A 17,471-nucleotide genomic window follows, 5' to 3' on the forward strand; every position below is an offset into this window, starting at 1 on the left:
TTTTCTTCATAGAGTTGCTGTCCAGATTAAATTTTAAATCAGAAGATGTGTGGAATAAATGAGCAGCATTCTATTATTGCTGCTGCTGTTGTTGTTAGGTGCTCCAGGGACCCTACGAGCAACGTATCTGAACCTTGCCTTACAACCCCCATGCCCCCCGCATCATTCTCACCATCTCTGATACACTCGAGCTAGTGTTGCCGTCACCATCCAATCCGTCTTGTGGATGGTCTTCCCTCTTTTCTCTGCCCTTCCACCTTCCCCAGCATGACGACTTTTTCTAAGACTGGCCCCCTCCTGACAACACGCCCGACCAAACGTGTGAGAAGTGTAGTTTCATCATCCTTGTCTCTACAGAGCGCCCTGTCCTCCTCAGGTGCCATCAAGTCACGCCCTGAAGCGTGACAAGCTCATGCGTGATGGGGCCAGGCCCCTGCCTGATTTCTGAAGTGGGTCTCCAGGTCTCCCTTGCTCGCCGGGCGTGGTCAGGTTGCTCTGAAGAAGCCTGTGTACGTTCACAATAACACACAAGCCTCCGCTGGTTGATGGAACACACTCTCAGGGGTAGAACTGGAGCTCTAGATCTGGGGCAATGACAGCTCAAATGTGCTCACGTCCTTCCAAGCCATGGTCCCCTCCTGTCCTCCTCTGTGCTTCTGCTCATGTAGATGACTTGTTTTCAGAACAGGAGACCCAGGACTTGTCACATGCCTGTGTTAACGACTACTCTGGACCTTAACCGGACTTCCAACTCTGGACCTTAACTGGACTTCCAACTCTGAACAGCTCTTCTTTCTTTCAGAAGCATTTCAGAACACCTTTTATTGTTCTAAGCTGCCAATACTTTCCTTTTCTTTCCTATCAACATCTGGGGAGCTTAGTGGTAAGGAACTGTTCTGCCAATGCAAAGGTACACAGTTCAAATCTGTCCGCTGCTCTGTGGGAGAAAGATGGGTAGCCTCCTCCAACGTGATTTACTGCCTCTGAAAACTCGCTGCAGGGTCAGCTATGGGTCAGTTCTGAAGTGACGGTCCACAACAACAATCTACACCTGCTTATGCCTTCTACTGATAACCTGGGTGTCCCCGGGTAAATGCATAAGCTTTAGCTTTCAAGGCCTCAGTGTACTCAATCTATAAAATGGAGCCGCTGTGAGATCTGCTGGCAATACGGTTACGTGCTCGCTCAGCTAACTAAAAGTCTGACCCACAGGTGCTCTGGCGTCCTAGTGTGTAGCAAGTTGAGTACTCAACCCAAAGGTTGCTGGTTCAAGGGAGAAAGATGCGCAATCTACTCCTGTGCGACTTACTACCTCGGAAAATGCCCTGGAAGGTCAGCTTTGAATCAGTTCTGACTTGACAGCAATGAGTGTTTTTAGGCAATGTTTCTGTATACACAAGATACAGTATGTGGGTAAATGCACAAATACATTGACATAGAACCCAGGTCACCTTGAGGTCACTAACCTTCCAGTCTCCTGTTTTCTCCTTGTGTTTTGATATTCAAGTAAAAGAACTCAAACCAACAGCCCACTGAGAAAGAGAAAAACCCAGGAGCTGAACCTGCCACTCAGTGAGGCCGTGGTTAAATTTTGAAAACTTCATGGAGTTTCAATATCAGACAAGACCACTTGGTGACCAGGAGGGATGGAGACAAAATCAACAGCATGCTGACAGACAGAACGCAAACTCTGACCAATCCAAAGAGGGCCAAGCATCCTCCTCTTGGGGGTAACACTGGGAACGGCGGCTTTTCCTTCCTAATTACAGTTTCAGCCTCATTCTAGGAGCTCTTTAGAGGTCAGGATGGTGAAAGTTCATCTCACATACTCTGGGACTGTTGTCAGGAGTCCTTGTAAAAGGGTATCATGGCACAAATTACAGTCAAGGACAGGGTCTGAGGACAACTGTGAGTCACTAAATACAGAGGTAGAAAGGTGTCTGTTGAGAAGGTGGCAGCAGAGAGCCGACAGTGGGTCCCAGAAGCAGGAAAAGAGCTGAGAAGGAAGGAGAGAAAGCAACGTAGTTGAGAGGGCGTGTTCACCCGGGTAAGAAAGCCTACAGGAACTCATTGTAGGATCCGACCTTCCTGTGAGATTTCAGAGGCTGTAAATCACCCAGGAGGAGACTGGCCACATTTCTCCCTCAGAGCAGGTGGTATATTCAAACGTCAGGGTTGGCAGTGCATGTACCTATGAGGGCCACCAGCAAAAACTGTGGGCCTGCAGGTTCCGGAGGCAGCTGGCAGGTGCTGAAGGACTTTCAACCTCAAAGCCCTCCCGAAGCTGGAAAGAGCACTTGTGAATTTGAAAACCCTCCATATATTTGCAAGGTGAGAAACAAACTATGATAACGTTAGGCCCAGCAAGTATAAGGACGATGGTAGTACATGCGTGCAGCCAGAATTCAAACGAGTACCCCACCCCAGCTACACACTTTTCACCCTTAACACAAGAATCTTCTCAAAAGGATTTGAGGTTTGCATCCAATCATCTCTTCTGGAAGTTTAGTTTCACTGGTTCTTAAACTCAAAGCAGCGTTACTGGTGTGTTTACACCGTGGCGTTTCTTTTCAGAGGTAGAGAGCTGCAATAAATGAAAAAATATTTTCCCTTCAGCCGAAGGGGTAATATTACACTGAGCTATTTATAAGTGTGGCTGGTTTGTTGTTGTTTTTTTAACATGCTATGTCAGAAGTATTGTAATCATTGTACACTGCTGGTGATAATTTTCTGAGTGTTTCGAGCATTAAGACTGGAAGTAATATTCAGGACACGAACTCTACTTCAGACTGTATGCACAATAAAAATGGGTTTAAATAACCCAAGTGGACTGTATCTCTAAGTAGCACACACAAATCTGTTTAAATATTTTACCTTAGAGTTACGATGATGAGAAAGCACTGTAGTAAAAATAATAAAAGCTGCTATTTTTTTTCTTTCGTTCCAATTTTATACCAAATATTGTGATGGATCTTTCACGTGTTTTCTTATTTAACACTAACAATAACCTCAAGGAAGTATTTTATCCCTATTTGGTGGAGGAGAAAACTGAAGTACAGATTAAGTAATCAGCCCAAGACTGCACAGGTGGTAAGTGGCAAATTAGGATCGAGACCTCTATAATTCGGCAAAATAAAATAAAAAGTCTTTATTCATCTCTTCACACGTACAACCTGGGATCAAATTTTTTTTTTTTTAAGGATTTTACATTTATTAATCCTCTGGTGAAAAAGCCACAATCATCGAAGATCAAGTCAATGGAGACTGTTTATTCCTTCTTTTTTCCAGCTCCTACATTGGCCTTCGCAGTCCCCCTGACTTTCTTCATCCTGTTCTTGTGCTCCTTGCGCTGTTTCCTTGAAGTCTTTTTCTCTAGGATCAAATTTTAAGAATATGTAGAGCGGCAAGCAGCTAAACTGCAATCCCAAAGGCACGTGGTTCGAGGCCACCAGCTGCTCGACGGAGAAGGATGGAAAATCTCCTCCTGTGTGATTACTGCCTCTGAAAACCCGCTAGAGGGTCAGCTATGGGTCGGTTCCGACTCGACGATAAACAACAGCAACAACATTCACTCTGAGGATAAAGCGTTGACTATTGCAAACCAGAGACAGAAAGAACGCAGGGACATGAGGAAAGGAACTCTGAGAAAGAGGGAAGGCTGAGGCAGAGGTCCTGTGACAGCATGGCACTGTGAAAGGGCGCCTTTCTTAGTCCCCCTATGGTTTGTATTTCGTTTCAGCCAATCTTCCTAAAAAAGTTCAATCTCTGGAGACTCTATTTTCCTTAAACTTAAGTGTTGCCAACATAACAATGGGTTGTTGTTGTTATTGTTAAGTGCCGTCGAGTCGCAGGCGACTCAAAGTGACCCTGTGAAGGAGAGTCCTCAATGCTTGGGTGCCTTTCATCCTCTCTCCAGGTTCACAGGGTTTCTGGAGGCAAGCTATTACGGAAGTGGACTTCCAATAACAATGGGTAATCTCAATCTTTAAACTAAGACCAAAGCTCAGATGCAGTGTCTGTTTGCAGAAGGTGCTCAGTCCTGTCTGGACTCTGATCTCAGCTGTGGCCCTGCTGTCACTATGGCGGGGAATCCACATTTGACAATCTACCAAAAGACAGAAAAGTAGAGATTCAGTGATTTCCGACACCAGGAAGTAACCAGATAGTATAGTCACCCGTGTGGAATGGCAGATAAAAAGCTTCGTTGCAGAGTGGTTAGTTCTCAGCAGAAGCCTTCTACAACTGTAGTGTCTCAGTGCCTGGTTCAGCCATCTCTAGATGTCTCCTCTGAAGGGGACTGCAGCCTTTTTAGTGACTACTGAATGCAGCATAGAACAGGCCACCCACTGAAGACACTTAGTAAGTACTATTTGTTCAGTGTGATACAAATAGCTAATGCTGAGCACTAACCAAATGGCTGAGAGTTTGAGTGCCCTCAGAGACACCTCAAATAACAAAACCAGCAATCTTCTCTCAAAAGATGACAACCGCTGAACATCTCATGGGGAGTAGTTCTACTTTGACATCAGGAGGCATCAGGAGGTGAAGTCAACTCCATGGCAACTGATACATATTTAGGGGGTACCCACCTCTCAGAAGAGAGCAGACGAGCTGTGTCCCATAATAGCTCACTACGACTCCCTCACACCCTTTCTTTCCCCTCTGATTTATTCCCATCATTGCCTCTTCAGAACCTCCCGTCCAGACTCCTCTCAGAACTCAAGTCTCCTTCTCAGAGCCACTTTCCTATACACAATGCACCTGCTCAAATAACTGCATCAAGGTGGAAAGTGTGTGTTTCACCCTGTTCTTCATTCACGGGGGAGTGGGGAAGACAGAGGCTGAGAAGGGCTTCTCATCGTGTTTCATTTCCACAGCAGAAGACAAGGGCGTTCATTAAAAGAGGGGCTAAATGCATAAAATCCATCTGAACAGTATTGTATCTTTCCCTCAATACACTTTGCATTGCAAAGCTCTTTGTTTCCATATTAAACACTAAATTTAATGAGCTCATAATTCATGAGTTTCTTTAGTTCTAGAGCCTACAGAATTCTCTAATGGACATTGTCCTCTCACAAGATTAGCTGTTTCTAGCTTTTTATCATAATGATTCCACTCCGACTTAATCATGATTTCTTCACCAGAAGAGTGGGAGATTTTTTTAACGGGGGAGGGGAAGAAACAAAACCGTGACCAGGCTTCTAAATTTAACATAAATGGAACCATAAACAGCCACGAAGGGAGTTTTGATGACACAATAACTTTTATTAGCTTGATGTGCTGACTGGGAGAAGAAATAGCATGCATTTTTAAAAAGTTATTTTTTTTTAAGGAAGAATAATTTGTTTGCATAAAATATGATTACTTACCCTCATAAATGTTTATTTGAATTTACTGCACTATAACCGAAGCCAACAACATCAACCACAGCAGGGAGACCAAATTCTGAATTGCAAAACGAACCAGAGGTGTGACTGGGAGAGCGTCAGCCTTCCATGCTGACGCAGACAAATTCAAGTAGTTAAAATTCTGCTGATTTTTCAGGGGAGGCTCTAATGAGGCCAAATTTCTTTAGAAAGTGAGAAAACACACACACACACATACACCTGCGCCTGAGTTTCCATCCTGCTGTCCACACAGTCGCTAAGCGCTGTCAAATCCATGATCATTCAGAGGGACCCATGAACAATAGATCTAGGCCTTGCCTTGTTGTTGTTGTGTGTCGTCAAGTCAGAACCAACCCATAGCTGACCCTTCAGCAGGTTTTCAGAGGCCATAAATGCCAGAGAAGGAGACTGCCCATCCTTCTCCCACGGAGCAGCGGGTGGACTCGCACTGCACGCCTTCAGAACTGCAGTGCAGTTTCTCACCACTAGGCCATCAGCTGTTGTTGTTGTTATGTGACACTGAGTCACCTGCAACTCATAGCGACCCTATGTACAACAGCCCTAAACTCCGCCCTATCCTGTGCCAACGTCACCATCTCCGACACACCTGCCCCCATCTCACCGAGGGTCTTCCCCTCCTGGTGCTGTCCCTCCACGCTACCAACCATGATGTCCCTCTCCAAGGACCGGTCTCTCCTCACAACATGTCCAAAGTATGTCAGACGAAGCTTCAGAAGCCTTCAGAGCTCCCTTTAAACACTCAGGAGACATGCTTTTCTGAGAACATATTATTAAAAGTTCTTTTTTTTAAAAAAAAAATTCTTCTTTTGTGTGTGTGTACCATCATATCAGATCTGACTGCTACAAGAGGAGACTGTCCCTTCTTCTCCAGCAGAGCATCCGGTAGATTCGAACGGCATATCTCTGTGATTGCAGTGTAGCTTCTTACCACTAGGCTACCAGAGCTCCCTTAAAAATTCTTTTTTGACGTGGGAGAGAACTGTTTAAAAGGGATATATGATTAGCTATTATTGTCACAAACGAAGGCTGCATAGTAGAGTGGACTTAGAGTGTACGGACTGTATAATAATGAAAGACTTTTTCTTTGACTTTTCAAAGAGAAGAGCAAACTGGGGTCGGGGGAGGGGAGGGGGTAGGCAGGAAAAAAAGTGCAAGAATGAATGAATGGAAATCTAAAGCCTCTGTAAATTTTCATTAAAATTAATAAGGAGAATTGATGCCTCTGAGCTGTGGTGCTGGAGAAGAGTATTAAGGGTACCATGGACTGCTAGGAAAACAAACAGATTCACCCTGGAGAGGGTTAAACCAGGCTGCTCCTTGGAGGCAAGGATTCTAAGGCTCCTTCTAACATACTTTGGACATGTTGTAAGGAGGGACAGGTCCTTGGAGAGGGACATCATGATTGGGAGGGTGGAGGGATGGCGCAGGAGGGGAAGGCCCTCTATGAGGTGGACTGATCCAGTGACTGGGGTATTCAGGGTGGGTGTGTCAGAGGCAGTGCGATAGGCACAGGACAGAGCAGAGTTTAGGGCTGTTGTACATACGGTAGCTATGAGTCACAAGCGACTCGACAGCACATAGCAACAACAATAATAATAATTTTCTAAAAATAAAAAATGAAATCAACAAACTCCCACAACATTTTTTTTTCCTAGAGGACGACTGTAGTGATTTGTCACTAAAGCTATACGGCTAACTCTGTTGAGGTTCACTCATCTTAACTCATTCTACAACAGTGGGAAGACCCCTGGGAACGGCCTGGGCCACGCTACAGCAGTCTGACCACCGAGGGGGAAACAGTTCCTTTACAGCATAAGGTTCAATTAGCACAAAGGTTGAGCATGCTGTTGTTGTTAAGAGACTGTATGAACTGCTGATCCGAACCCTTGCCCTGTGCCATGCTCACAATCTCTGACGCACTAGAGCCCATTGCCGCAGTCACTGTGTCATCCTACCTGGTCGAGGGTCTTCCTCTCTTTCACTGTCTCTCCACTTTCCCAAGTACGATGTCCTTCTCCAAGGAATACCCTCAACTTGAAACATGCCCAAAATATGTGAGCTGAAACTTCATCATCTTTGCCTCCAAGAAGCACTCTGGCTGTACCTTCTCCAAGACAACTAGAGAACAGAAAACAAAATAAAACAAACCTGGTGTCAGAAAGGTAACACTAAAATATAACACATATTTCAGGCTCCTGTTAAGACTAAAGCTGAATTTACGGCAGTGCTCTGAGGTTGGTCTATTTATAGACACCAAGTGATAGTCTAAGGAGTTGTACTGGCAACCCAAAGGCAGGCAGTTCAAATCCACCAGCTGCTCCAGAGGAGAAAGACGGGCAATCTCCTTCCGTGTGATTTAAATTCTCTGAAAATCTGCTGTTGGATTGTTGTTGCTGTGAGCCGTCAAGTTGGAACCAACTCAGAGCTGATTCTCCAGCATGTTTTCAGAGGCAGTACGGGAGGCGACTGCCCCTCTTTCTCCTGCAGTGCAGCTGGTAAGATTCAAACCATATGATTTTGGGATTGCAGCACAGCTTCTTACCAGTAGGCCACCAGAGCTCCCTTGTTACGAGTTTTTCTTAACTCATAGCTAGGGAGCTCCCAGGGCACATAGCAAGAAGAATCAAGAGCCTCCAACGTTAAGACTCTTAATAGAAACCACTGGGTTCTTATGAGACCCTCACCATTCATTTTAAAAGTCAGAAAATCAACAAGAGTTAATTTAGTTCACTTGGCAAGGTGGACAGAGCAAGAAATAAAGTAGCTGGCCTACACTTGATCTCACAGAAACTTCCAGACAATCAAAATTTAGACTCACTGCCTCATTTTTATTATTATTATTATATTGCATGGATTACATTTTAGGTTTTCAGGATGAAATAAAAACCAAAAATATCTACTGTGATGTTTTCATTTTCTAGACACTTTCCACTTCTGCCACCAGGACCTATTTATGGCCTTTACAGTTCACTGAATAATCATACTTTTAAAACGGAACTTCTAAAAGCATATCGACAGACAGCAGAAGCGTTACTATCACTGCATTGAGCCAGTTATTGTAAATGTAGCCCCCAAAGGGACTTTTCGGAATCCTTTTGGTCCCTGTTTAAAATCCCTCACTCCTGTGGCTGTCGAAGGACTGAGTTCATGTGAACAATGTCATGTTCCTCATGAGGAAAGCTCCTCCCTCAGCGTATCTGGGGCACAAGAACACAGCTCCAGGCAGGGGGGCTCCACGTAGTGTAAGACTCACAAGCACGTTCTAGACATGATCAGAGGGTGCTCTACTGGCCTAGTGGTTAAGGAGCTGCACTGTCATTCCAAAGGCAAGTGATTCAAACCCATCTGTGGTTCTAAGGAGGAAAGACGGGGAATCTCCTCCTGTGTGATTTACAGCCTCTGAAAATTTGCTGATTCCGGCTTGACGGCAAAGATGGGAAAGATAACACTGCGTCTATCTTAAGTTGTGATTTGGCGTAAAACAATGAAAGAATTTTTCTTTTACTTTTCAGAGAGAAGAGTGTACTGGGGAGAGGGGTGGGCAGGGAGAAAAGTGCAACAGTGAATGACTGGAAATCCAAAGTCTGTAAATTTTCATTAAAAATAATTAAAAAATTTTAAAAAGTAAATAAAGTAAAAAAAATCATCACATCAAACTGACAAGAGCCAGTCAAAAGATTACATATGAATCTTAAGAGGCCAGTGCGTTTATGTGGACGGAAAACAGCAAAATGAGGGTAAGGATGGGTGTATCACTCAAAGAATGTAATCAATATCATCGACACGGACCGTGGAGGAGAGTCTAATATCAGAGGCACTTGGTTTGCACGTCAATTCTCAAAACTCACTGCTGTCAAGTCGGAAGTGACTCATAGCTGACCCTCCACTGAGTATCTGAGATTATAAATCACATGGAGAAGACTGCCTATCTTTATCCCAAAAAGTTGCTGGTGAGTTTGAACCACCAGGGAGGCAGCCCTCTGGGTTTAGCTAAATAAATCCCTACAGATTAAACCATTAGACGTCTGTGTGCTAACAAGGCAGTCTAAATGCAGAACCTTAACTCTTAAACCTTTAACTGTCAAAGTCTGGACATGAATCTGGAATCTCTGCTGGATTTTTAAAACCTGCCTTTCTAAATGACATTCCCTTTAATCTTGGTGCGGACTTGGGCTACATACCCCAAGGTCAACATTCCTTTACTTCAAAGTCTGAACTGTGCCAGATTATCTCCTCTATTCCCAAAGAGTCTTTGTCATAACAGACAAATTAATGCAGGATGGGTCTTGGAATACAGCATTACCTAAGTCTTTAAAGTTGTTGCAGTTGTTAAATGCCATCGAGTCGAGTACAACAACAGACCTGACCCCTGCCCTGTCCTGTACCAAACTCATCATCTCTGACACATGAGCCCAGTGCTGCAGTCACTGTGTCAATCCATCCTGCTGGGGGTCTTTCTCTCTTTTGCTGACCCTCCATCCTTCCAAGCATCATGTCTCTTTATAAGGAATAGCCTCTCCTAGTAATCTGTCCAAAGCATCTTCACCTTTGCCTCCCAGAAGCATGCTGGCTGCATTCTTTAAAACACCTATTGGTTTTTTGGGCACTCCATGGGATGTTCAGTGCTCTTCTCCAACACTAAAACTCAAAGTCATCAATTCTTCTTCTCTCATCCTTATTCACTGTCCAACGGTTGGATGTATAGCAGGTGACTGAAAAGACTATGAGCTCAATCAGCCACACCTTAGTCTTCAAACTGACATCATTGCTCTCCAGTATTTTGGAGAGGTCCCCGCCAGCAGTCGTGCCCAGTGAAATAGATCTCCTGATCTCTTGACTGCTCGTACCAAGGGTGCTGATTGTTGATTTAAGAAAGATCACATCACTGCCAATCTTTTCTCCACCTTTCTTGTCTGCTGGCCCCGTGGGGAGGACCTCGGTTTTCTAGATGAAATGTACTCCATACCAAAGGCTGTAGTTCTTGATCTTCTGCAGGAAGCATTTCAAGTCCTCCTCACTTTCAACAAGGTGGACTGTATCATCTGGCTAACACTGGTTATTGACCGACCACCATATACAGACATGACTGAGGAAAGATAGGTTACCAGAAAAACCGGTCCTGTCTGCAACCTTATGGGACCACTATAAAATAAAATAAATGGCATGTACCTTTTACCAGTCACATAATCCTACTTATGTGTCATCGAGCCATTGCTGCCAAACTCTCATTTCTAGCCTTTAGCTGCCCTGAGGGTCTTTCAGCCGAGTGTGAATTTTTTAAGAACATAACCCGTCTTATAGTTCAATGGATTAACACTTTGCACTTGGTGACAATTAATTATTTCCCTAGTATGGTTTTATTTGGTTTTGGTCAAACATTCTTCTAAGTGGTATAGCACTGGTCTGTCCAATTACTGTAAAGAGATAACTCGTGGTTGCTGTGAAGCTGAACACTGTGACACTGATGTATTAAATGTGATAATGGTCACCCATGGTGCACAGTGTTTGGTGGAGCTCTCCGATTAAAACAAGCTTGGAAGCAGGAGTGGTGCCCACTTCCAAGATAGCTTGCCTCCGGAAACCCTATGAATGTGGAGAAAACGATGAAAGTTATACAAGTGTCCAGGTCTTTCGTTCATAGGGTCACTATGACTCGTCTATGACTTGACGGCACTTAACAACGACGACAACATGGACAATCTCCTCCTGTGCAATTTACAGCCTCAGAAAATCCTCTGGAGAGTCACCTATGAGTTGGTTCGCACTTGATGCTCCTAAGTTGCTTGGTGGGTTTATCCTTAAGCAGGTTCCATAATGTTGCTCTCTGACAACATGTAGAGACTCTCGGTGTGTTCTACTGTGTATATATATTCTGCACACCACAAAGAAAGCACCTAAAAGGAAATAATCATGGAAATATTGTCATAGCACGAGCCATGAAAAGGAGAGCTAAGTACCTCACACGGTGTGTCAAAAGGAGAGTTTAGTGAGGGAAATTGCAAATATTTTGCCTTCATATTATTTTACCTACGCTCCAGACCTTCCTGGCCTCTTAAACCACAGGAAGCGGCTGGTATACCTGAAACAGATGACGATGTGAAGTTTCTGGCTGCCAAGATAAATGTGTGTGGTGTCAAGCACCCGTATTACAGCTTCAGAAGCTCGTGGCTCCTCAGCCACGGGAAAGGTAACTTGCTAAAAGAATTTCCCAGTTAACAAGAAATCTACACATTTCAGGCCTGTGTGTTTCAGAGCCCCCCCCCCCCTTGGAGGGATCCACACGACGCACTTTAATTTAGGTTTTCCATATTTACCTCTTTTAACAGAATGAACTGTGCCGAACACTTTTTACAATATGAAATTAAAATCCCTTGATACAGTTCATCTATTGGAAGGGTTTAACTCTAAATCCAGAACAAATAAAGCAATATAAACAGAGCAGCACTCTCTAAGCTGCCTCTTCCAACATGTGCTAATTGGTCTGGGCATGGGCTTGGGGTGTGGAAGAGGGGAGAGGAAGGAGTAGGGCACAGGAATGTTCTAGATCTGCTAAGGAAGCGTTAATCTCCTCTGGGTCAACGGCTTTTCATCACGGAAGCTGCCACCTTGAATCCCTCTGGGTCTTTTATGTGGCTTCCACTGGAAATCAATCCTTTATCAATTAGCTTAGATGTCAACTACACTTTGATAGGATCTGTCATCACAGCACGTATAATGGAGATTTCAGATCCACTGGAAAGGAAAACACAGGGGAAGGCTAATTTGGAGATAACAGACAGTCTCTATTGATTTGTGTTTAACTCCACAAGGTATTAGGGAGCTCTGGGAATTTGATGGTTAAAACAAATTCTACCAGAAGCAGCACAGCTGGGTGCAGCAGGGGCCTGGGAGAGCATCCCTGTGCCAACGCCGGACCAATGAGGAGCCAGGCCCACAGGATGGACGTGACCTGCCCACCCTTATACAGGCTGCAGGGACGGGCTACCCACAACGCGCCTGCAGAAGGCAGTGCTTAATGCCTGGCATTTGACCCTTAGTCTCAAACTAAAGGTCCTGAAGCAGTCAGGATACCAAGGCTGAAGATGCTGAGTCATTCTAGGCGGCCTCCTGCTCCCAACTTGTTGCTGTTAGGTGCTGCTGAGTCAAGTATCACGCATAGCAATTATATGAGCAGCTGACCTGAATCCTGTGTCGGCCTCATCACCTCTGACACACTAAAGCCCACAGCTGAATTCACCATGCCAATTCATCTTTTTGAGAGGAATCTCCTTTGCTGACCCTCCATCCTTCCAAGGATACTGTCCCTTTCTAAGGAATATCCTCCCTAGCTACATGTCCAAAGAATGAAAAACCAACTTTGCCATCTTTGCGTCCAAGGGGCACTCTGGCCACACTTTTTCCAAGACATAGCTTTTGGCAGTCCATGGAATATGTAGTACTTTTCTCCAGCACCACAACTCTAAGGCATCAATTCTTCTTTTGTCATCTTTATTCACTGTTCAACTCTCCGATGCATAGCAGGTCACTGAAAAGACCATGGCCTGAATCAGGTGCACCTTAGTCTTCAAATTGACATCATTGCTCTTCAGCATTTTGGAGAGGTCCCTGACAGCAGACTTGCCCAGTGCAAAATGTCACCTGATATCCTGACTGCTGGTACCAAGGGTGCTGATTGTTGATCCAAGCAAGTTGGTAGGTATCACTGAAAGCCTCAATCCTTTCTCCAACTATCATAATGCTTACTGTTGGTCCCATGGTGAGGACTTTTATTTCTTGATGTTGAGATATAATCCGTACTGAATCAGTCCTTGATCTTGTGCAGCAAGCATTTCTTATTCTCCTCACTTTCAGCAAAGTGGTTTCATCTGTATAACGCAGGTTGTGGATGAGGCTTCTTCCTCCAGTCCTGATGCCACATTCTCCTTCAAAGAGTCCAGGCTTCATGAATTGTTTGCTCAGCATATAGGTTGAATAGGTATAGAGAAAGGATACAACCCTGACACATACCCTGCCTGATTTTAAGCCATGCAGAGTTCTCTTGCTCTATTCAGACAACAACTTCTTGGTCGTGGTATAGATTTCACATGAGCACAATTTAGTATTCTGGGATTGCCATTCTTCTCAATGTTAGTTCAAATTTACTATGATCCACACAGTCAAATGACCTGTATGGTCAAAAGAGCACATATAAGACATTCTCCTGGTATTCTCACGCTTACAGCCAGGATCCATCTGACATCAGCAATGATACCCCCGGTGCCACTGACTCTTCTAAACCCAGCTTGAACTTCTGGTAGTTCTCTGTCCATGTACTATCCTAGTGCTCTGAATGATCTTCAATAGTAATTTGCTTGCATGAGATATTAATGATCTTGTTCATTAATTTCCACATCCTGTCAGAACCCCTTTCTCAGCACTAGTGTCCTTTGGCCAAGTGACCCATTGCTCTAAGGACTGAATGGAATTTGACTTAATCGGTTTGTACGGATGACACTCTGTTCAAAATCGTTTGAGGAGAGATCAGTCAAGGCCATAACTTGTCTCCTTGCCTTGGAATTTGTGAAAATCTCCAGCTCACCTCCCAATTCCTTTTCCTTTGTATTATTTATGAAACTCCCCTTCATGAGCCCATGGGAGGGGGGTTCCATTTGCATTAGAAAAATAACTGCATTGTTCTTCCTCACTTTGTGAGGCTGAAAATGAATGAGATCACAAATAAGACCAAAAAAGATTGCTTTCCTTCATGTTATTTTCTGAATCTTATTAATTCTTCAAAGAAGTGCTGGTAGCCTAATGGGTGAGGAGTTGTGCTGGTAACTCAAAGGCAGGAGGTTCAAATCTACCTACTGCTCTTTGGGAGAGTGACAGGCAATCTAATCTCCCATCCGATTTACAGCCTTGGAAAACCCACTGGAGGGTCAGATATGAGTTGGTTCCAACTCGATACGTAACAACACCATTCATTCTTTAAGATCCAACCTCCATGAATCTTCATGAGATTTTTCTGAACATACCAGGGGCAATAACTTCAGCACTAGATGTCTTCTTAACTTGGTTTCAGTAAAACCAAGCCTTTAAAAAAAACACCCAAAACTTAAGCCTTTTCTAAAGAATAATTATTGAGGTCAGAATAGAAACTATTACTAAATGAGTTTGCATACTAGACTAAAGAGCTCTGGTGCCTTAGTGGTAAGGAATCGTGCTGCCAACTCAAAGGGATGCAGTTCAAATCCGTCAACTGCTTTCCTCCTGTGCAAACTACGGCCTCTGAAAGCTTATGAAGCAGTTATGGGTTGGTTCCAACTTGAAAGTACACAACAACAGCAACAAACACTGGAGTAAGGCAGACTTACATCAGGCTTGGAAAAGAACAGAGTCAGTAAAATAAATGAAGACCCTGAAAGAGATGGACTTATACAGTGACTGTAGCGATGACTTTAAGACAGAGACTTTGAGGATGGCACAGCACTGGGCAGGGGATTTTTTTCTACAGTACATAAGGGTCGATGTGAGTCGGAGCGAACTCATAACACCAACATCAGCCCAATCTTGAAACTTCTGAGCGGTGTTAAAGGTTAATCTCATCTCATCTACTACCTGGAAAGTTTGAGTCTACCCAGAAATGGTCCAAAAGAAAGGCCTAGATTTATCAACTTCTGAAAAAGCCCCTCAAAGCCCTGGGAAGCACAGTTCCCCAACTGGCACATATGGGGACACATGGGGTTACCATGAGTCAGAACTGATTAGGCAGCAACTGGTATTTATGATGCCCAGTTTCAGGTGGACCTGGACCAGGCTGGGGAGGACGTGTGCTCAGGTCAAGTGCCCACCTCGTACAGGAGCGCTGAGGAAAGGCCCAGCTTTGTGTGCTGTGTGGACAGCTTAGCTCTCAACAGGAGGAAGGTGAATAAAACGAACTCAAATGTGTTTCCACAATCACCAATCACAGGCGTCCTTCTCCAGCAAATGAGTAAAAGGGCGAGAGAAGCCAGGCATGTGCGTAAGAAAATTCCTCTCCGGAAAAGCTGGAGGTGAAGAGCTTGTCTTTCTCTAACACAAGGCTTTGCATTCAATTTCTCCATTCATGCTAGTTTGTCAATTTAACTGCATTTTCAAGCTTCTCAGGGACAGGAAGGAAGCGCTGGAGGCCTAATCCATTGGGACTTGAGCCACCAACTGAAAGGACTCACCTCTCACCATCAGCATCTCTGATGACAGTCGTCTCTCATGCGACTTACGGTCTCCAAACATGCACAAGAGGGTCAGCTATGAATTTGTTCTGGTTCAACAGCTTGTTCTGTCTTTTGTGGGCAGGAATTACATGTTATAGGATATACATTCCTCTCAGATGTAAATACAATGATGAGAAAAGAATCAGGTGATAAATATTTATCTTTCAAAGGGCTGACAAGAAGAGCACAGAGTGTGCAAAGTTCAGATTTGGGGAAAATAACTAACCATTAAATATGTTCTGCTGTTTCCTCCCTGAATTGAAGAGCTTGGCAAAGGGTGGGCCCAAAGACAGATCCTCTTATCTGAAGCTCTGACTTGTACCCAAGCAGCCTTATTCACCACTGCAAAAATGTCCCAACTCACCATTCAGGTCACATTAGCAATCCAACACCCTGACTATAATTTGCCATGACATCATTCTTCAAGCACTTACAAGCTAAATATCTGGTAGGACTTCATAAAATAGCTGTATAAAATATTGCAAGATTTTACTGAAAGTTTTTTTTTTTTTTTTAAAAAAAAAAGGACACATAAAATTTTAAGAAATGGGAACTGAAAAATAAGGTGCTGAAGGTGTTAAGGATGAATTGGGTTTATCCAAATCCCTTTTTTTTTTTTTTTTGGCTGAAAAGTCCTGCAATATGCTACAGTCAGAACAAAGAAAAACTGCTTGGGAGAAACATCCTACCAGCCCACCACGCAAACTGTGGGTGTAAAATTCCCGAGTGTTTACACGCCATCTGCCAAGATATTAAAAATGCAGTTCCAGGCAAACAGGGATGCATAACAAAGAAACATCTCAACTGGAATGGCCTGAGATCCGAACTCTAAGATTTCTCCCTGGTGGGAACTAATACCTACCTTCCTTCTATACAAACAGGGATTGTTAGAGCATTAAGGAAACTGGCCTATATACTGGTCAGTCTCCTCCCTCAAGATGAGGTAATTTTTAAGTATTCCTAGAATGAAAAAGAAAGATACTGTCTGGATTTGCCCTGTGAAGAACAGATACATGTGTTGATCCCTACCTAACCAAGAAACTAAATTCCATGAAGCAGGACTATAAACACTACAAAGAAAAAGAACCATAAAATGAGTTGCTTCCAACTCAGAGTGGCCCACAGAATAGAATTTCCATTGCTTGTAACCTTTACAGAAGCAGAATGCCTCGTATTTCCAGCATGGGATGGCTGGTAAGTTCCTAAACGTCAAACTTTCAGTTGGCAGTGACTGATCAGCATTCCATCCGAGCTCCTTGACCATTCCCCTCGTCGTCAGGTGTCGCTGAGCTGATAGTCAACAGACTGGCCACGACGCAGAGCTTGCAACATTCCCACAGGGGTCGCTATGCTGAAGGGGCATGTTGGAGCCACTCTGTGATCCAATCACCATGTTGTTGCTGTTGTTGTTTTTGCTGTGGTGGTGGTGTGTCATCAAGCCAGAACAGAAACATAGCTGACCTTTCAGCGGGTTTTCAGTCCCACATACAGCCTCTGAAAAACCACTGGAGGGTCAGCTATGTTCTGACCCAATGAGACTGCACTCCGACAATAACAAACTGCATGGGAGGAGACTGCCCGTCTCTCTCCTACAGAGCACACGAAGGATTACAATCGAGTGCCACAGAGTAGGTGGCACAACTCACCACTAAGCCATTAAAGTGCCTTTCAATCATTACAGAAACGAGCACTTACTAGCTTCAAATCAAAGGTGTTGGGTTTTTTGTTTTTTTTGTGTTTTTTTTTTAAATTTAGGTTGTTTATTTTTCATTTCAATGAACATCTACAGAGATTTTGGGATTCCATTCATTCATTGTTGCACCCTTCTCCC

This window comes from Elephantulus edwardii, unplaced genomic scaffold, assembly GCF_000299155.1.
Source record: "Elephantulus edwardii isolate Elephantulus edwardi_28Jun2011 unplaced genomic scaffold, EleEdw1.0 scaffold00011, whole genome shotgun sequence".
In the NCBI taxonomy this organism is placed as follows: domain Eukaryota; kingdom Metazoa; phylum Chordata; class Mammalia; order Macroscelidea; family Macroscelididae; genus Elephantulus; species Elephantulus edwardii.